The sequence below is a fragment of the Schistocerca serialis genome, chromosome 8 (genome assembly GCF_023864345.2).
Source record: "Schistocerca serialis cubense isolate TAMUIC-IGC-003099 chromosome 8, iqSchSeri2.2, whole genome shotgun sequence".
Taxonomy (NCBI): Eukaryota; Metazoa; Arthropoda; class Insecta; order Orthoptera; family Acrididae; genus Schistocerca; species Schistocerca serialis.
Window position 1 is genome coordinate 549758082 of NC_064645.1, and position 22010 is coordinate 549780091.

Below are 22010 nucleotides of genomic sequence, written 5' to 3' on the forward strand. Positions count from 1 at the left end.
GTTAAGCTGATTGTGCGATAATTCTCGCGCTTGTTAGCTCTTGCCGTCTTCGGAATTGTGTGGATGATGCTTTTCCGGAAGTCAGATGGTATGTCGCCAGACTCATATATTCTGCACACCAACGTGAATAGTCGTTTTGTTGCCACTTCCCCCAATGATTTTAGTAATTCTGATGGAATGTTATCTATCCCTTCTGCCTTATTTGACTGTAAGTCCTCCAAAGCCCTCTTAAATTCCGATTCTAATACTGGATCCCCTATCTCTTCTAAATCGACTCCTGTTTCTTCTTCTATCACATCAGACAAATCTTCACCCTCATAGAGATTTTCAATGTATCCTTTGCACCTATCTTCTCTCTCCTCTGCATTTAACAGTGGAATTCCCGTTGCACTCTTAATGTTACCACCGTTGCTTTTAATGTCACCAAAGGTTGTTTTGACTTTCCTGTATGCTGAGTCTGTCCTTCCGACAATCATATCTTTTTCGATGTCTTCACATTTTTCCTGCAGCCATTTCGTCTTAGCTTCCCTGCACTTCCTATTTATTTCATTCCTCAGCGACTTGTATTTCTGAGCCGGCCGAAGTGGCCGTGCGGTTAAAGGCGCTGCAGTCTGGAACCGCAAGACCGCTACGGTCGCAGGTTCGAATCCTGCCTCGGGCATGGATGTTTGTGATGTCCTTAGGTTAGTTAGGTTTAACTAGTTCTAAGTTCTAGGGGACTAATGACCTCAGCAGTTGAGTCCCATAGTGCTCAGAGCCATTTGAACCATTTTTGAACTTGTATTTCTGTATTCCTGATTTTCCCGGAACGTGTTTGTGCTTCCTCCTTTCATCAATCAACTGAAGTATTTCTTCTGTTACCCATGGTTTCTTCGCAGCTACCTTCTTTGTACCTATGTTTCCCTTCCCAACTTCTGTGATGGCCCTTTTTAGAGATGTTCATTCCTCTTTAACTGTACTGCCTACTGCGCTATTCCTTATCGCTGTATCTATAGCGTTAGAGAACTTCAAACGTATCTCGTCATTCCTTAGTACTTCCGTATTCCACTTCTTTGCGTATTGATTCTTCCTGACTAATGTCTTGAACTTCAGCCTACTCTTCATCACTACTATATTGTGATCTGAGTCTATATCTGCTCCTGGGTACGCCTTACAGTCCAGTATCTGATTTCGGAATCTCTGTCTGACCATGATGTAATCTAATTGAAATCTTCCCGTATCTCCCGGGCTTTTCCAAGTATACCTCCTCCTCTTGTGATTCTTGAACAGGGTATTCGCTATTACTAGCTGAAACTTGTTACAGAACTCAATTAGTCTTTCTCCTCTTTCATTCCTTGTCCCAAGCTCATATTCTCCTGTAACCTTTTCTTCTACTCCTTCCCCTACAACTGCATTCCAGTCGCCCATGACTATTAGATTTTCGTCCCCCTTTACATACTGCATTACCCTTTCAATATCCTCATACACTTTCTCTATCTGTTCATCTTCAGCTTGCGACGTCGGCATGTATACCTGAACTATCGTTGTCGGTGTTGGTCTGCTGTCAATTCTGATTAGAACAACCCGGTCACTGAACTGTTCACAGTAACACACCCTCTGCCCTACCTTCCTATTCATAACGAATCCTACACCTGTTATACCATTTTCTGCTGCTGTTGATATTACCCGATACTCATCTGACCAGAAATCCTTGTCTTCTTTCCACTTCACTCCACTGACCCCTACTATATCTAGATTGAGCCTTTGCATTTCCCTTTTCAGATTTTCTAGTTTCCCTACCACGTTCAAGCTTCTGACATTCCACGCCCCGACTCGTAGAACGTTATCCTTTCGTTGATTATTCAATCTTTTTCTCATGGTAATCTCCCCCTTGGCAGTCCCCTCCCGGAGATCCGAATGGGGGACTATTCCGGAATCTTTTGCCAATGGAGAGATCATCATGACGCTTCTTCAATTACAGGCCACATGTCCTGTGGATACACGTTACGTGTCTTTAATGCAGTGGTTTCCATTGCCTTCTGCATCCTCATGTCGTTGATCATTGCTGATTCTTCCGCCTTTAGGGGCAATTTCCCACCCCTAGGACAAGAGAGTGCCCTGAACCTCTATCCGCTCCTCCGCCCTCTTTGACAAGGCCGTTGGCAGAATGAGGCGGACTTCTTATGCCGGAACTTCACCCGCCAATGCTGATTATTTAGGCAGTGGCGGGGATCAAACCCGGGACCGAAGACGTTTTGATTATGAATCAAAGACGCTACCCCTAGACCACGGGCTATGGTTACCAACGCTTTACCACATCATTTTCTTTTATTTATTACTTACCTGAGCAAAGAGCCACATAGAAATCTGGATCAATATCAAAACCATAAGCTCCCCTTTCTGAGCTTGACTTGCCGATTTCTTCTTCCAGAGCATTGAAAACATCGCTATCATCGAAATTCCGAATGTCAAAACTATGTATAGCACGAACCGTGGACCAGTAAAGGTAAAAGTTGCAGACGAAAGCAGAATTAGACTCAACACAGAGCAGAATCATAAAACGCGCTTTTGTATAGTACAGATACTTAAAGAATTCGAAAACTACGGGAAAGTACAGTGCAGAGACTTCCTTGCACAGTCTACATGGCAACCGAAAGATGGCAAGATGCGCAACGTTAGCTACAAATTTTTACCCACAGAACGAGCAAGACTCGGTGTACAGTTGCCTGACTAACTGCTGTTGCCCGAGTACTACTCGGGCTCCGTCCACAGAGTATTAAGCAGTTAGGCGTGGTACCAGCCAAAGTTGTACAAGGATATCACCTCGAAAAAATGAAATTGTTGATGGTATCTATCGAACTGTATGTTTGGCAGTTTTGAGCAATTCCAAGATGGCTGATTACCATTGTAACGGAACGGGAACAGAGGGTCCTGTGGTGGTGGGTTTTCTTCCTCTTTTCCTTAATTCTTTTTGTTTTCTTTCATTTCTACATTTTTCTCTTGATAAGGTTGTATAATTTCACTGTTCAGTATTATTTATTTAATGTCATACTAAAAGACACATAGGATAACTAGAATGTAACAATATAAGCAAAACGATAAAAACTTCAAAGAACGGAAGTTCAGAGAAATCTAATAAAAGTAGCACAAGCGTGAATACAAAAAACAACGTGCATGGTGGAAGGGAAAGTAAAGGTGTCGGAGAAGTTCGAGGTGTCGAGTGAGGTGTGGCAAGGAGACTGCCTCTCCTACATCTGTCCAATCTGGTTCTGGAAAGAACACTGACAAAGGTAACAAGCCTGAAGACAGGGGTACAGCTGGGTAGAAGGATCAGCACCGTAGTCTATGCGGATGATGCGGTGTTAGTAACACAGAATGAGAATGATCTGGTTCAGATGGTGAAAGTGTTGATGGAAGATCTAATGAGAGCTGGCATAAAGATTAATGTGGATAAGGCCAAATACCTCGTAGTGAGCAGAGGGAATGATGACAGATCTTTATATACCAGGATGACAAAAGTCACAGGACACCTCTTAATATAGTGTTGGACTTCCTTTTGCACGGCTTAGTGCGGCAGCTCGATGCGACATGGACTCAACTAGTCGTCGGAAGAGCCCTGCAGAAATACTGAACCTTTATAGCAGTCCCAAATTGCGAAAGTGTTTCTTGTACAGGATTTTATGCACGAGCTGACCTCTCGATTATGTCCCATAAATGTTAGATGGGATTCATGTCGGGCTATCTGGGTCGATAAACCATTCGTTCGAATTGTCCAGAATGTTCTTCAAATTAACCGCGAACAATATTGTGGCCTGGTGACACGGCACATTGCATTCCATAAAAATTCCATCGTTCTTTGGGAACACGAACTCCATGAATGGCTGCAAATAAGATCCAAGTAGCCAAACATAACAACTTCCATCAGAGAGCCCAGTCCAGTCTATGTAAACACAGCCCACACCATTACAGAGCTACCACCTGCTTGCATAGTGATTTGGGTCCATCGCTTCATGGGGTTTGCGCCACACTCGAACCCTTCCATCAGCTCTTAATAACTGCAGTCTGGAGCCATCTGACCAGGTCATGGTTTTCCAGGCGTCTAGGGTTCAACTCATATGGTCACGAGCCCACGACATGCGCTGCAGGCGACGTCATGCTGTTAATAAAAGTACACGCGTCGGTCGTCTGCTGCCATAGCTCTTTAACGTCAGATTTTCACGCACTGTCCTAACGGAGACATTGGTCGTACGTCCGACATTGATTTCTGCTGTTACTTCACGCAGCGATACTTGTCTGTTAGTACTGGCAACTCTACGCAAACGGTCGCTGCTCTCGGTCGTTATGTGAAGGCCATCTTTCGCTGCGTTGTCCATGGTGAGAGGTAATGGCTGAAATTTGGTATTCTCCGCACGCTCTTGATACGGTGGATTTCGGAATATTGAATCCCGTAACGATTTCCGAAATGGAATATCCCATGCGTCTAGCTCCAACTACCAATCCGCATTGAAAATCTGTTAATTCTCGTCATGCAGCCGTAATCACGTCAGAAACCTTTTCACAGGAATCACTTGAGTACAAATGGCAGGTCCATCAATACACTGCGCGTTTATACCTTGCGTATACGAGATAATCGCCATCTGCGTATGTACTTATCACTATCCCATGACTTTAGTCACCTCAGTATATATAGTTGGTAAAATATTTGAAAAGATAAGAAAGTTCAAATATCTTGGGGCAGTAGCCAGCGAAAGGAATAATACAGACGACGAAATAATGGTAAGAATTCAAGCAGGAAACAGGTCAACATTTGTACTCGGAAAACTGTCCAAGTCCCAGCTTCTATCGAGATCCACAATTACAGGGCTGTTATACTAACCTTGGACCTACACAGAGACGCAAAAGATAGAGGGGAAACTTCTGACCCTTTAGAATGCTGTTCTGAGGTAGCTTTTGGACCAATGAAGGATAGAGGTGGTTGGAGAAAAATTAAAAATCGCGAACTTCCGGAGTTGTACAAATCGGTGGTGGAAGAGGACTCAGGGGCAGCACACAGAGTGGAAAACACGGCTGAGATGGATTGGCGGGATCAGAGAGGAAAACAATGCGATACATTTTTCCCAACGATGCATGACGTGGAGGAGACCTTGGCTGCAGAAGTCTGCGTTTTGGCTGTTCGGGAAACGTACGGATTCTAAAAATACCTCGACACCACTCTGTAAATGCCTAAGCAAAGAAGTCGCTGAGTGCCACTACAGGAGAATGACGCAAAATTTGATTTACATCTACATCTACATAATTACTCTGCAACTCACAGTTAAATGCCTGGCAGAAGGGTTCATCGAACCACCTTCATGCTATTTTTCTACCGTTCCTCTCTTGAACAGCGCGGAGGAAAAACGAAACAAATCTTTCCGTTCGAACTCTGATTTCTCTTAATTCACAATAGTGGTCATTTCTTCCTATGTAGGTGGGCGCCAACAACGTATTTTCGCATTCGGAGGAGAAATTTGATGATTGAAACTGCCGTAACGAAAAACGCTTTAGTATTAATGATTGCCACCTCAACTCGCGCACCAATCCGTGACACTCCTCCTCTATTTCGCGATAATACAAAACGACCTCCCTTTCTTTGAATTTTTTCTATGCTCTCCGCCTGTCCTATCTAATACGAATCCCACAACGCGTAGCAAAATTCCAGAAGAGGACGGACAAGCTTAATGTAGGCAGACTTTTTAGCAGACCTGTTGCGTTTTCTAAGCGTTTTGCCAATAAATCGCAATCTTTGGTTCGCTTTCCCCTCAACGTTATCTACGCCATCTCTACAGTTTAAGTTTTTCGTAACTGTAATACCTAAGTATTTATTAGAATTCACAGGTTATAGTTGCATGTGATTTATCGTGTGACCAAAATTTGGCAGATTCCTTTTAGTATTCATGAGGATGAGTTCACACTTTTCGTTACTTAGCGTCAATTGCCACTTGTCGCACCATACGGATGTCTTGTTTAAATAATTTTTCAATTAGTTTTGATTATCTGGTTACTTTACAAGACGGTTAATGACAGCATCACCTGAAAACAATTACATAGATCAGAAACAGCAGAAGGCCGATAACACTTCCTTGATGAATGCCAGGTATTACTTCTGTTTTACTCGATGACTTCCCGTCAATTATTATGAACGAATCAAGTCGATACGCACGCAATTTGATTAGAAATCGCTTGTGTGGAACGGAAATCTAAAAATATGGAATCAATTTGACAGACCCTGACCACAGCACTCATTACTTCTTGCGAATAACAAGAACGATTTTTTCTGAGTCTGTGTTGAATATTTATCAATGCATCGTCTTCTTCGACGTAATTCATAATGTACGAACACATTACATGTTGCAAAATCCTACAGCAAATTAACGTTACTGATGTGGGTCTGTAATTCAGCGGACTGCAACTGTTTTCTTTCTTCAGGATTGGTGTGATCTGTGTAACTATCTAGTCTATAAGTACGGGTATTTAGTCATATCTACTAGGTGGTTGTAGTTAAAGTACAGCTACTCACAGAGGTCCAGTGTGGATGTAATTATTGGATGGCAGCAACACTTGGTAGATATTCTCAAGCGTTAATGTGAAGTCGATTTACTATGAAAAGAATTAGTTCCAATTTTGGGCACCAGGTGCAAATCTGGCGCAGTGAATGCAAGAAAGACGTTTGGAAATGTTTCAGTATGTAATGGATTAGGCACAGGACGTGGGTAGAAAGGGTCAAACAAGTGAAAAAGGCATAATGTTGATTTTATTATTAATCGTCACTCACCAGCTTGTTCAGTATGAATACCGCAGATGTCGACAAAATGCTGTACAGCGCCAGATTTGCAGCTAGTGGCCAAAATTGTAACTAATTTTTTTAAGTGTAAATCGGTTCTGGATTAATATACTGGCGTATCTATGAAGTTTTGCTCCCCTACTATAATTACAGCCCACACTGGATGAGCAGCTGCACTCTAATTATAACCATCCAGTCTTTCTAATTTACTCGTGTTGACAGCAGTTCTTCTGGAATATTTAAACCGTCTTCTTTGGTGAAAGAATTTCGGAAAATCGAGTTTAGTTACTCTACTTTAGTGGTACTGTCATCAGTGACATCACGTTATTATCGTGCAGTGAAGGTACAGATTGCATCTTCCCATTGATGTATTTTACATACGACCAGAACCTCTTTGGGTTTTCTACCAGATTTCGAGACAGAGTGTCGTTGTGAAAACTATTAAAAGCCTCTGGAAATGAAGTCCGCACCAAATTTCGACCTTCTGTAAATTTCGCCAGTCTTTGGGATTTTGCGGTTTTTTTTAATTTGGTATACTTTATTCGTTGTTTCTGCAACAGTTTTATAACCCAAAGAAGCAGCATGTGTGACTGTGCCATGTGCGAAATGAGCCACGGCGTTGCCGTGGAGCAAATTCAAACGCTTGGACGTCTTCTCGCGGCTCTTCATCTTGACAGCCTGCCGTCATCTCGACACGAGATTTCGGTAGTATGCTCTCTTGCCAATGACGTTTGTCTTCAGTGCTTTCGGAGGTGGTGAATCCTCATGTTTCCACTGCTTGCTTTGCTTCTTTGTCTCAGCCTCATAGTAACATACACAGCACTCGTCCATTCTGATTAGGCAGCTAAAGAAGCCATCTGGATTGGCCTGACGCAGGTGGAACATATCCGCTGCCGCCACGGTTCGGCGTGCTTGTTGAGTGGTTGAGGCCACTCGCGGAACCCAGCGGTCGGGCAATATTGGAAACCGATCCGTTTTCACATTTTCCACTGTCGCCTTGTCCGTAGCTCGTGGTCTTGCGGTAGTTTTCTCGTTTCGCGCGCACGATGTCCCGGGTTCGATTCCCGACGGGGTCAGGGATTTTTCCTGCTTCGAGACGACTGAGTGTTGTTGTGTCGTTTTCATCATCATGATTTATCCCCATTACGGACGGAGGATGGCAATGGGAAACCACCTCCGCTAGGACCCTGCCCAGGCGGCGGTGCGGGTCTCCCGCATCGTTCCCTACACTCCTCGGAGTATGGGACCTCGTCATCACTGTCTACGAACTCCAGGGCGTCCATTTCTCTTCTGAATCTTCACGGAGAGATGGTTTGCCTCTTCGTTCTTCTTCATCTACATTGTTTGATCACCAGGATCGTTTCTACCATTAGACAAGACTAGGAGGCCGCCTAGGGCGGAAAAATTTTAGGGTCGGTAAAGGATGGAGAAGATTAATCTCAAATCAAAAAGCGAAAAAATTGAGCAATTGTGGAGAAAAAAATGAAGAGGAAAAATTAAACACCGAATTATTTACAAAGGCTTACGAAAGAGTTAACAAGCAAGTCTTTTTTTTACTTTGACGCAAGTGAAAACATTGCTTCTACCTACCTCAAAACTAAAACAGCCGTTACTCAATGCGAAATGGAAACAAACATGACGTTGATTCATCTCTGCCGAGCGCTGCAGAGGTGCGCGCGTCCGCTGGCTTGCCGCCGGCCGGAGTGACACCCTTTTTTTTTTTTTAAAAAAAAAAAAAAAAAGCCTTGTCACATGAAAACAACTCCGAGTAATAGTGCTGCAAATTCTTCACGAGGGACCACAGACAGCCAACCGCGCGACGCTTGTTTACAGCGAGGCACGGGACAAAGTGCGCGCGGGGAGAGTTATGTTGTCCCGGTTGCCTGTTCGTCATATCATAGTTGTGAACCTCGAAGAGTGAGGGTGTCCAGTACGAACATTATAGCAGTCAATCGGAAAGAGTTGTTTTTCGTCATTAGGCTGCAGCGAACCTCGAGAATATATGTAATGATTTTTCATCGTTAATCCGTCGAACAAAATATTTTTTGTGAAAGAATATAGTGATCTTCCGTAAGTAACATATGACTTGCACTGTATGTTGTTGTAATTAGCTTTTCTGCTTATGCTGTAGTAACTAGTTATTGTTTGTTGTGTATATCTTTAAGTTGGTTCAAATGGCTCTGAGCACTATGGGACTCAACTGCTGAGGTCATTAGTCCCCTAGAACTTAGAACTACACCCCTGGAAATGGAAAAAAGAACACATTGACACCGGTGTGTCAGACCCACCATACTTGCTCCGGACACTGCGAGAGGGCTGTACAAGCAATGATCACACGCACGGCACAGCGGACACTCCAGGAACCGCGGTGTTGGCCGTCGAATGGCACTAGCTGCGCAGCATTTGTGCACCACCGCCGTCAGTGTCAGCCAGTTTGCCGTGGCATACGGTGCTCCATCGCAGTCTTAACACTGGTAGCATGCCGCGACAGCGTGGACGTGAACCGTATGTGCAGTTGACGGACTATGAGCGAGGGCGTATAGTGGGCATGCGGGAGGCCGGGTGGACGTACCGCCGAATTGCTCAACACGTGGGGCGTGAGGTCTCCACAGTACATCGATGTTGTCGCCAGTGGTCGGCGGAAGGTGCACGTGCCCGTCGACCTGGGAACGGACCGCAGCGACGCACGGATGCACGCCAAGACCGTAGGATCCTATGCAGTGCCGTAGGGGACCGCACCGCCACTTCCCAGCAAATTAGGGACACTGTTGCTCCTGGGGTATCGGCGAGGACCATTCGCAACCGTCTCCATGAAGCTGGGCTACGGTCCCGCACACCGTTAGGCCGTCTTCCGCTCACGCCCCAACATCATGCAGCCCGCCTCCAGTGGTGTCGCGACAGGCGTGAATGGAGGGACGAATGGAGACGTGTCATCTTCAGCGATGAGAGTCGCTTCTGCCTTGGTGCCAATGATGGTCGTATGCGTGTTTGGCGCCGTGCAGGTGAGCGCCACAATCAGGACTGCATACGACCGAGGCACACAGGGCCAACACCCGGCATCATGGTGTGGGGAGCGATCTCCTACACTGGCCGTACACCACTGGTGATCGTCGAGGGGACACTGAATAGTGCACGGTACATCCAAACCGTCATCGAACCCATCGTTCTACCATTCCTAGACCGGCAAAGGAACTTGCTGTTCCAACAGGACAATGCACGTCAGCATGTATCCCGTGTCACCTAACGTGCTCTAGAAGGTGTAAGTCAACTACCCTGGCCAGCAAGATCTCCGGATCTGTCCCCCATTGAGCATGTTTGGGACTGGATGAAGCGTCGTCTCACGCGGTCTGCACGTCCAGCACGAACGCTGGTCCAACTGAGGCGCCAGGTGGAAATGGCATGGCAAGCCGTTCCACAGGACTACATCCAGCATCTCTACGATCGTCTCCATGGGAGAATAGCAGCCTGCATTGCTGCGAAAGGTGGATATACACTGTACTAGTGCCAACATTGTGCATGCTCTGTTGCCTGTGTCTATGTGCCTGTGGTTCTGTCAGTGTGATCATGTGATGTATCTGACCCCAGGAATGTGTCAATAAAGTTTCCCCTTCCTGGGACAATGAATTCACGGTGTTCTTATTTCAATTTCCAGGAGTGTAGTTACACCTAACTAACCTAAGGACATCACAAACATCCATGCCCGAGGCAGGATTCGAACCTGCGACCGTAGCGATCTTGCGGTTCCAGACTGCAGCGCCTTTAACCGCACGGCCACTTCGGCCGGCTATCTTTAAGTTGCATAATCTGAATAATGGAGGATGTACACCCTTCGACCAGCGCTGAAATACATCGTTGGGAGCCTGTCAAAGACGACGGCAAGCAGGATTCGAACCTGCAACCGTAGCAGTCACGCGGTTCCAAACTGAAGCGCTTAGAACCGCACGGCCACACAGGCCGGCGCACCATCGGAAGAAGGCAGTTCTGTTTCTCGGCGTTCCAGATCGATAGGAGCGGCTATCGTCGAGCGATTTTTGGAGCTGACGAAAGAAATGACTTTTGTTGTTATAGATTATGTGTCTTTTGATACTGAAGAACTATATCATGAAGGCGAATCAGAAGGTGATTCAGTGGAAGATATCACGACTAGTGAATCGCAAAATTGTCATAACACTTTGGAAATGTCCACGTCGCAGGCAATCTGTGCTTCATCTGTTCCCTATAAGTATTACGAAACGGTTACTAATAGATTGAACTACTGCGCTATATCCCTTGAAGTAAAAGTAAAGGCGGTAACGCCAGCCAGGAGCCATCCAAATTGGGATCTACAAACACTGCAAAAGCATGGAGCAACAACAGCCCTGAAAAAGGAGGAGGACCTGAAATTGTGGGAAAACGACAAATACGACAAATACCAGGGGATAAATAAGTGGACATACGGCCGATCTGTCGAATCTCGTCGTCGTAACTAGAATGTAACAACGAGAATACTCCAGGAGTGGGCTGCAGGTTCAGCGCTTCAAAGTACGACTAACAAGGATTTTACGTTTGCTGCATCATTATCTTGGACAAGGAATTTCAGATCGGAATATAAAATTCGTCAACGGCACGTCACTAAATACGTCTCCCACGAAGAGGTAGAAAATACAGAAGATATACAGAAAGTGGCGGCTCTTTTCAGCACGCAAATGGTGTCACTTATGACCGGTTTTAATCGTGATGACGTGATCAAAACCGATCAAACAGGATGCGAGTATTGGGTGTACATTCGACGCACGCTATCGCATAGGGAGAAAAACGAACCCTTATCGCAGTTGGTAGTAAAAAGAAGAAAAAAACACAATCGTGCACGGCGCAATATGCCATCACAGCCTCTGGAAAAGTGTTTCCTAAGTTTTTCCTGTATTTACAACAAACAAATGTTGCATTTGGTTCTCGTGTTATAGAAGAGGTCAATCGCTTAATCAACTTGTTGAAAAATGTTTACATTACCTCCTCCAAATCCGGGAAATTGACAATTGCGATTTACAGAACGTTTCTTGAAAATGTTTTAAAACCATACGTTGCTGATAACAAGTTTTGTCTAATATTGGATTCCTGCGGTGGACAAAGTAATACTCTAATGTATGACACCATGTTTATAGGTGACGAGCGACAACCGACGGGCACGGTAAAAGTAATACCGCCAAACTGCACACCTGTGTGCCAGCCTTGTGATGTTTATTTCTATCGCCAGGTTAAAAACTTTATTTCGAGGCTTCAGCATTGCAGTGTGCTTCTGGAAACCCAGCGCGAATTGCACTACCGCACGGATGCAATAACTATTCACAGCATAATTCATAACCAACTTTCAGCAGTGATTTTTCAGGCAATGATATGGAATGCGTGGTAAGCATCAAAATTAATTCCCAAAAAAGATATATTTTTAAATGTAAACCAAGTTTGTTTTCCGCTGACTCTTCGGAAGCAACAACGTAACTGTCGAAAGATTGCATTCATTAGATGTTCTTGGTACCGCGAGTATATTTTTTTCGAATGTTCATTTGACAAGTACCATCCATCTAGCCGTTCGAAGAAGAGTGAGGACACGTAACAGTGACTGGAAGAGCCATTGTAAAGTGACCAGAGTAACATTTTAGTTCTTTACTATCCCAAGAGGTTTGAGAAGTTTATTTGCCTACCTTCTTATCATTTCTTATTGATTTATTTACCTTATTAACCCTCCTATCCATATCAATTGAGATATGAAAAAATATAAACGAGAAGAATAACATCCGCTCCGTTTCCTCGAGATTCAAACATGGATTCTCCGCTTCCCAGTCAGTTACCTTGGCCTTTGCGCTATTTTTTTTTTTCTTCGTTGGTCTCATTTTGTTCGTTACTGGTCGTTGCATTTGTTGGGGGCGGACGTCTAATGTGCTTGTTCAGGTTCATGGTTGATCCATTAACTCAGTTGTTTCTATTACAGAGGGCAGCCAGTCCTCTGGCCGAACACACTGAGCTACCGTGCCGGCAGCTATCGACGCTTTCGGTGAAAAGCGTTTACCATGCGAGTACATAACTGGTAGTTGTAAAAGTTTCTTTCCTCGATTTCTGGAAAAGTATGCATTTGTAGACCCCGTACCTCATGGTGAAAAACACTCTATTTACAATTATCTATCGATCAATTTTGAGTTGACTGCTGGTCATAACCTTTAGGGGCGATTTTCTCAAAAACGGTTGTTGAGCCAAAATATCTTAGAGTCTTTCGTTTTATGTTGTACACAAGCGACCTGTCAAGTATGAGCCGAATCGGTTGGCCGTGTCTGAGGCCTTCCCCTTGTAAGTCTTTAAGAACTGCAGCAGAACATTTCGGATGAGATTGCAGCAATTCCAACAGTCTAGCTTCCATTCCCCTTTAGCGACATGATGACCAGGGCCCAAAAGCGCCAAGAGATGAATGGTGGTCACTTTCAAGATCTACTATAGTCAAGTTAGTAATGTATTTCCTTTCCTCTGTTGTGTTTCTTTGTACCTTAGAACTCTGTTCTCCAGGCCACTATTACTTGCCATTTGTCCCACCCTGGATATCTAAGGTATAGCAAATGGCATGCACTTTAATAATACTTGTCATTTAAGAGCGTACATTTATCAATTAACAACTCATCTTGCTTTGAAATCTACAAAAAGTCATAAAGCACAACTGGAAACGTCAAGGACAATTGTTGACTTACAGTTCGCACCCCAAACAAGTCAAAATGGCTGTCGTATCTTCCCTTCCATTCAGACTTACAGTTACACGTCACTACAAGAGGTCGCAGCACTCTCCAATTTAGAGAACAGCACAATCCCATTGTGCCCCGCTATCCCGTTCTGCTCGGAGTATCCCTACCTGCAAATACACAGGGTGATTTTTTCCTCCGTGTACAAACTCTAGGGACTGATCGATGAGACGATACGATCAAGAAAGGTCTAATGAACTTATGTTCGGAAATGCATGGTTTCCATGCTAGAGACCATTCATTCACTCTTATTATGTTACAGAGATTGGGGTTTAATACGCGCTGTACCATGCAGCCACAGCCGGCCGCGGTGGTCTAGTGGTTCTAGGCGCGCAGTCCGGAACCGCGCGACTGCTACGGTCGCAGGTTCGAATCCTGCCTCGGGCATGGATGTGTGTGATGTCATTAGGTTAGTTAGGTTTCAGTAGTTCTAAGTTCTAGGGGACTGATGACCACAGATGTTAAGTCCCATAGTGCTCAGAGCCATTTGAACCATTTGAGCCATGCAGCCACAGTTACGTTATGCATGGTTTCCTCCTAGACAGACGGTGGTACTGTTCCTCGTACGCCATGCCCTAGCGCCCTCTCCTGCCATAGTAATCGGTAATGTTGTGTCCGATTCACTTCTCTTGCTGACTCACCTTGTAGTGGATGTGGCACAGCTTTGTACACAATGGTTCTGCGTTTGAATCGAGAGCTTGCCGACATGGTGTTTACTTACGGTAATGCAAAAAAATGGTTCAAATGGCTCTGAGCACTATGGGACTTAGCATCTGAGGTCATCAGTCCCCTAGAACTTGGAACTACTTAAACCTAACTAACCTAAGGACATCACACACATCCATGCCCGAGGCAGGATTCGATCCTGAGACAGTAGTGGTCGCGCGGTTCTAGACTGAAGCGCCTAGAACCGCTCGGCCACTGCGACCGGCTACGGCAACGCAAATGGCAACGGGCGGCGGGCAGTAAGGTTGTATCAGGAGACCTATCCCCGCCGACGACAACCGCAGCATTCAGTGTCTGCAACAGTGTTTCGCCGTTTGTGTGAGACAGGGTCTTTTCAGGAAGCAGGAAATCATGAAGGACGTACACGAAATGTCCGGACACCACACTTGGAGGAGAATACGACGGTTGCGTCGTGACAGTCGTTAGCCCGCCAGTACAGGGTAAACCAGACGACAGTGTGGGACACTCTCCATAACAATAGTTACTACCCTTATCACTTACAGTATGTGCAGGGCTTACTAGCGACGGACTTTCCACGTCGAGAGCAGGTTTGTTACGGGGTTCTTCACCAGACAACCACGATTCCGGGATTTGTGTAATCCATCTTACTCACAGATGAGACCACCTTTACGCAGAGTGGTATCTTCGACTTTCATAACAGTCATCTGTGGGATAGTATACAGAATCGCCATGGTATTGGTGACAGCGAATCATCAGCATCGGTGCAGCCGGAATGTGTGGCTCTGAATGACTGTCGATTGTATTTTGGAACCAGTCTTCTTTCCACGTCACCCAACAGGCCGGAACTATCGGCGTCTCTTGCGGCTGACTTTGCCTCCCCTGCAGGAAGAAATGCCATTGATGATTCGAAGGCTTATGTGGCTGCTACATGATGGGGCTCCAGCCTACTTCGCCGTTAACGTGCGGACCCATCTCAATCGCGTCTTCAGATGCATCTCAGTCGCGTCTTCCCTGGTCGATGGATCAAATGAAGGGGTCCATGCAGAGCCCATTCCACATGTGGAGACACTGGAGCAGCGTATTCATGCTGTCTTTGACACTGTTTGTATGCAGCCTGGTCATGTGAACGTGTGAGATAGACGTGGTATGGCGCGTACACACATGCGTTGAGACACATGGAAACAGTTTTCAGCACGTACTGTAACTCTGGCTGCGTGGTACAGCGCTTATTAGATGGCAGTCTCTTTAACAATATATGATGGAATAAATGGTCTCTAACATGGAAACCTTACATTTCTGGACGTTAGGTCATCAGACCTTTTTTTGTTCTGTTCAAATGGCTCTGAGCACTATGGGACTTAACATCTACGGTCATCAGTCCCCTAGAACTTAGAACTAATTAAACCTAACTAACCTAAGGACATCACACACATCCATGCCCGAGGCAGGATTCGAACCTGCGACCGTAGCAGTCGCGCGGCTCCGGACTGAGCGCCTAGAACCGCTAGACCACCGCGGCCGGCTTTTGTTCTGTATCCTCTCATCTATCAATCCCTAGAGTTTGCACGCAATGGAAAAAAATCACCCTATATATACAGGGTGAACTTTAATAAAACCGCCAAATTGCACGAACGGATTCCTGACTGGAAATAGAGGAACAAAGCTCCTATGAAGATTTGTCTGTAAATGTATCGTTGCCATGATAAACGGCGTAAACGAATGAAATTTCCCGTGACCACGTGCCGTGTGTTCCTTGTGTGTTGCATGCTTCGTGATTGATGGAACATACTGTAAGCAGCAGAATTGTCCAATATTCGTGTCAGCAACAGGCCGAGATGGTGTTTGTGCAAGGCCAAGCAGGTGAAACGGTCTAGAGGCACCACCGCTATACCAAAACAAGTACCCTCACAGGCACCACCATATCACACAATATTTCGAACCCTTTTTGGGCGTTTGTGTAATCATGATTCCTTCCAGACAGGCGAACTTGGGAGGTGGCGGACTGTGCATCGACCAGATTTGGAGGACCGGGTTCTACAGAACATTGAGACAACCCTAGTACAAGCTCCAGGCAAGTGACTCACCAACCTGGTGTAAGCAAAAGTAGGATTTATGTATCCTGCATGACAACCGCTACTATCCCTATCACCTGCGACGAGTGCAAGGGTTAGCAGCAGCGGATTTCCCTCTAAGGGGAGGATTTTGTCTACGGCTTTTATACCAGACCAACGCAATCACGGGATTTATGTCATCAGCCCTCTTTACCTGTGAAGCAACCTTCACCAGAACCGCATCATTAATCTGCATGCCGGCCGGGGTGTCCGAGCGGTTCTAGGCGCTACAGTCTGGAACCGCGCGACCGCTACGGTCGCAGGTTCGAATCCTGCCTCGGGCATGGATGTGTGTGATGTCCTTAGGTTAGTTAGGTTTAAGTAGTTCTAAGTTCTAGGGGACTGATGACCTCAGAAGTTAAGTCCCATAGTGCTCAGAGCCATTTGAACCATTTGAACAGTCTGCATAATCGTCATTCGTGGGCTGCAGACATGGCACGTGGTCAGAAGAATTTTCATTCGTCAGTGCCATCTATGGTGGCAACGATGCATTTCCGGACACAAGTTCATAGGACCTTTTGAGTATAACAACTTCAACAACCAACAGATCCCCGACAGACAGTTTGCTGGATTCAACATCAGCGCGATGTTGCCGTAAATGGAGACATTAAATTCTCCTTGGAAAAACAAATTGTTAGCACTCTCGCTGTCCAGACCACGGACGTCCGTAGAAATTTATCCAGGGGGGTGAGGGATGCACGACTCTAAAACTGTCACTTTGACATAAATGAGTTGGTCAGTTCTGATATGTCATGATAGAATAACTAAATTTGATATGTGATACAAAGACTTACTATAGCGCAGAGAATTTATGGCTGCGCACTGAATACTTGATACTTAAAAGTTAATCATGATTTCATGATTATCCTCAAAGAGTACAGCAATTGCTAAAGCCATAGTATTGTCTCACTCTGATCAGCCATGACACTTAATGTTACAGCCGGCTAAACTATGCTTTAAGCAGAATCACGGGAATTCTCTTCTAGAAGTATATTAGAACTTTATGATGCAAAAGCTCTAAACTCTGTACTCCAGATTCCAGCGAGGGATTGGGGGTGGGGGTGGGGGTTGCCAGTGCAGTCTTTGTCCCTCCCCTCTTGTAGCTGACTATGGTCAAGACATTTTCTCATTGTATCAAAGAATACCATTAGTAGCAACGGCCAATAGCTGACGTATCTCTCGACCTTTTGTATCAGTATCACTGCAAATCAAGTCAGAAACGATCCAACAGGGGGATAGTCAATAAATCTGTCTCACTCGATTCTCCACTACTGCCCTCATGTCACGTCCTTCGGCTCGTTGAACTACAGTTAACGTATAACAACTTCAACGCATATAACCTTTACCAATAACTTCTGTCGCAGGAGCTGAAACTTTACGCAGAAAGTTATGCCTGCAACAGTGGACTGCCCCAAAAACCATGTGTAATCAGGGAAAGATTAGAATGCTCTAAACGCTACTTCTAAAATTTCTTAAAATTTTTTTGATTGTCTTCATAATACATTACCCTCAGTTTAGTAATCAACTGCGGTTGCTACGCAACCATCTTCAGATCTGTAAAAGAAACAATAAACAGAAATTTGGCTCTGGGTTATCATGAATTTTACAACCTTTAAGGACATACATTATTTCAGAGCAGTAAATGTTATGTAGTGCAAGCGTACCACTCGTGGAAGACGTTCTGTCTAGGCTCAATGTCTGAAAGCGTGTCTCGACACTATGTAACTAAATGGAAAACACCTATAAGGTAATATGAACAATTAACGTTTCTATTATTAAAATAGCTGTTACAGCGCAAAAATATGAACATTCCATGCTCACTAATGAGTAAAGTTTTCAATACAGTGCTGGTTACACTAACGAGGTTACAAAGGGCAATTCTGAACCTATGGAGGCAAAAGAAAAATCACCGAGTGAGATGGTTCAGTGGTTAGCACACTGGACTCGCATTCGGGAGGACGACGGTTCAATCTCGCGTCCGGTCATTCTGATTTAGGTTTCCCGTGATTTCCCTATATCGCTCCAGGCAAATGCCAGGATGGTTCCTCCGAAAGGGCACGGCCGACATCCTTCCCCATCCTTCGCTAATCCGATGGGACCGATGACTTCGCTGTCTGGTCTCCTCCCCCAAACAACCCCAACCCAAACGAAAAATCACCTTTCAGTAAAATTAAAACACTAAACCAGCTTAAAAATGATTATTTGTACGGGCGTTAGAATACGAAAAAGTGTGAAATGTAATAAAAACATTCAAAGTTTATTAAGAAGTGTGACATGTCCTCGTTACGAAATGTAACACGCCAGTAATAAAAATATAAAACTTAAAAGTAGATCAAAGCATGATTGTCACCATTTGGAACCAATAGAACAGTAACGCTGTGTGTGGTTGCCGGTGCTAGCCAACATGGGCCAGTAATAACTGACAGGTGACGTGCTAAATCGCACAGTTACAATATCAAGAAAGAAGTAGAATTATTATTTACAGCACGCTAATGGCTCTGAGCACTATGGGACTTAACTTCTTTGGTCATCAGTCCCCTAGAACTTAGAACTACTTAAACCTATCTAACCTAAGGACATCACACACATCCATGCCCGAGGCAGGATTCGAACCTGCGACCGTAGCGGTCGCGCGGTTCCAGACTGTAGGGCCTAGAACCGCTCGGCCACTTCGACCGGCTAGCACGCTAATAAACGTAAATTTTGAAAGAGCACAAGAAGACACAGGAAAAATGCGTTTGTCAATATAATTGTCAGTTTCACAGTACCTGTATCAGGATTCAGAATTTTTTGTCCGTAGGTTCAGAATTGCACTTTGTAACTTCATTGGTATAGCCAACAATGTATTGCGGTCTTGGCTCGTTAGTGAGCATGCTACGTTTTTATTTTTCGTTATTTTCATTTTTGCTCTCCAATAACTATTCAAATAATTAATGTCTTAAAAATTGTTTATGATTCACCTTACCGAATAGGTACTTTCCATGTACTTACATAGCGCCAAGATACATTTTCATGCAGTGTTGTTATAGCCTACAGTGTACGTGTACACAGAACTTCTATCATTAGTGATGCGTTTTCACTATTTAATGTTTATAGCTCTAAAATAATTTATGTTCTTAAAGACTGTAAAATTCATGTTCACCCAAAGTCAGTTTTCTATTTATTGTTATTTTTACAGATCTGAAGATGGCAGTCGACCACCCGAAACTAGTAATCAGTAGTAAAGTAATGTACTATTGCGATCAAGACTATTAAAAAATTTTTTTTTTTTATAAAAGTTTTAGAAGTACATTAGATCGCTTGTCTCCGCCACTTGATGATGTCATATGTTACTAAACTCTAAACACTGTTAAGCTGGATGTACGTGGAGTAGAACGTTTGGAAACCACGGGCCGACACTCCTGTAATTTGCGCCCATCTACTTTTAACTAGCTATCTATGCACCGGCACCGTTTCAAATGCCTTTCGATTTATGATAATGCGTTCGTGTATCCTAAAGCACTGGAAATTTTCGTGTAAATATTTACATCGTTACAAATGAAAGTGGCTGGACCTAGTCCTTCGCTGCGTCACAGGAACGTCTGAGGTCGATGTTCGGCCGACTAATGTGCGTAGTTTATCCGCAGAAGCACATACTTGCAAGTGAAACTGGCCAATGCCTTTGCGGCGGGTGCTCCAGAAGTTAGCAAGATCGCGCCGCGGCTGGGGAAACAAACCTTGGCTTGGATGTCGGCCAGCTTGCGACTAACGATTTACTCGAGACACGAGAGACGTTCCGCAGCTGCGATCAGGCGGCGGACCGTTAGTCATGTATCACACGTATCCAAACAAATAAATGTGATGAACTCACAGAGTGACGAAAATCTTACTACAGCGATATTCACTGAAGCGCCAAAGAAACTGGTATAGGCATGCTAATTCAAATACAGAGATATGTAAACAGCCAGAATACGGCACTCCGGTCGGCAATGCGTATGTAAAACGAGTGTCTGGCGCAGTTGTTAGATCAGTTACTGCTGCTACAATAGTAGGTTATCAAGATTTCAGTGAGTTTGAACGTGGTGCTATGGTCGGCGCACGAGTGATGACATACAGCATGTCTGAGGTAGAGTTGAAGTGGGGATTTTCCCATACTACCATTTCACGAGTGTACCGTGAGTGTCAGGAATCCGGTAAAACATCAAATCTCCGACATCGGTGCTGCCGGAAAAAGATCCTGCAAGAACGGGACCAACGACGGCTGAAGAGAATCGTTCAACGTGTGACAGAAGTGCAACCCTTCCGCAAATTGCTGAAGATTTCAGTGCTGGGCCATCAACAAGTGTACGAACCATACAACGAATCATCATCAAAATGGGCCTTTGGCTTTTGGAGCCAAAGGCCCACTCGTGTACCTTGATGACCGCACAACACGAAGTTTTGCGCTTCGCCAGGGCCCGTTTAGGCCGACATTGGACTGTTGGTGGCTGGAAACTTGTTGCCTTGTCGGACGAGTCTCGTTTCAAATTGTATTGAGTGGATGAACATGTGGGGGTATGGAGACAACCTCGTGAATCCATGGACCCTGCATGTCAGCAGGGCACTGTTCAAGGTGGTGGAGGCTCTGTAATGGTGTGGGGCGTGTGCAGTTGGAGTGATATGGGACCCCTGATAAGTGTAGGCACAACTCTGACAGGTGACACGTACATAAGCATTCTGTCTGATCACCTGCCTCCATTCATGTGCCTCGTGCATTCATGCAGACTTGGGAAATTCCAGCTGGGCAATGCGACACCCCACACGTCCAGAATTGCTAGAGTGGCTCCAGGAGCACTCTTCTGAATTTAAACACTTCCGCTGGCCACCAAACTCCGGAGACATGAACATTATTGAGCATACCTGGGATGCCTTGCAACGTGCTGCTCAGAAGAGATCTCCATCCCCTTTGTACTCTTATGGATTTATGGACAGCTCTGCAGGATTCGTGGGTGTCAGTTCATTAGACATTAGTCGAGTTCATGCCACATTGTGCTGCGGCACTTCTACGTGTTCGCCGGAGTCCTACTCGATATTGGGCAGGTGTATCAGTTTTTTTGGCTCTTCAGTGTATAAACCTGCTTTCCATAAACAAAGAAAACTCACGGCGGAATTTACTTAAACTCTGCCAATGTGTAGAAACACGTGATGTGGCCTAAATACACTGTTCTGAAAAACTTATCTGCTAGATAGATAGTGGAACATAACATATTAACTACTCAGTGCAAATGAATCAAAGACCAGGAGCATGTTGCCATATGACTCCCGACTCCCAATCGTGCACAGAAATCCGGACGTCACACGGCGTGAGGTCACCGTGGCTATAGCGCCAAATGGGGCTTGCTCTGCAACACGAGGCAGTTGAAGAAACAGCAAAAGACAGTACGCGTCAATCAGCAGTCAGTTATTGTGCAGTGTGGTGGCGTTCTTCATTACAATACAGAGGGGTCCAAAAAAATATACCTGCTGTTCAAAAGACCATAACTGGCAAAGTAATTGACGGAGTTGTCTCATCTTTGATAGTGTAATAGTTCCGGCAATCGCCACGCGAGCGTTGTGTTGCGTTGTTTTGTTTTGTCAGATGACAGTCGCCAGATAGTGTTTTGTTCTTAGTTGCACCTAGTTATTCGAATAAACATG

The 22010-nt window shown here is 44.9% G+C and overlaps 1 protein-coding gene across 3 annotated transcripts in view; it reads left to right on the forward strand.

The window, feature by feature from the left end:
* Positions 1-22010, forward strand: part of LOC126416650 (uncharacterized) — a 392607-nt gene that overhangs the window by 327894 nt on the left and 42703 nt on the right. The gene's annotated exons all lie outside the window — the stretch shown is intronic.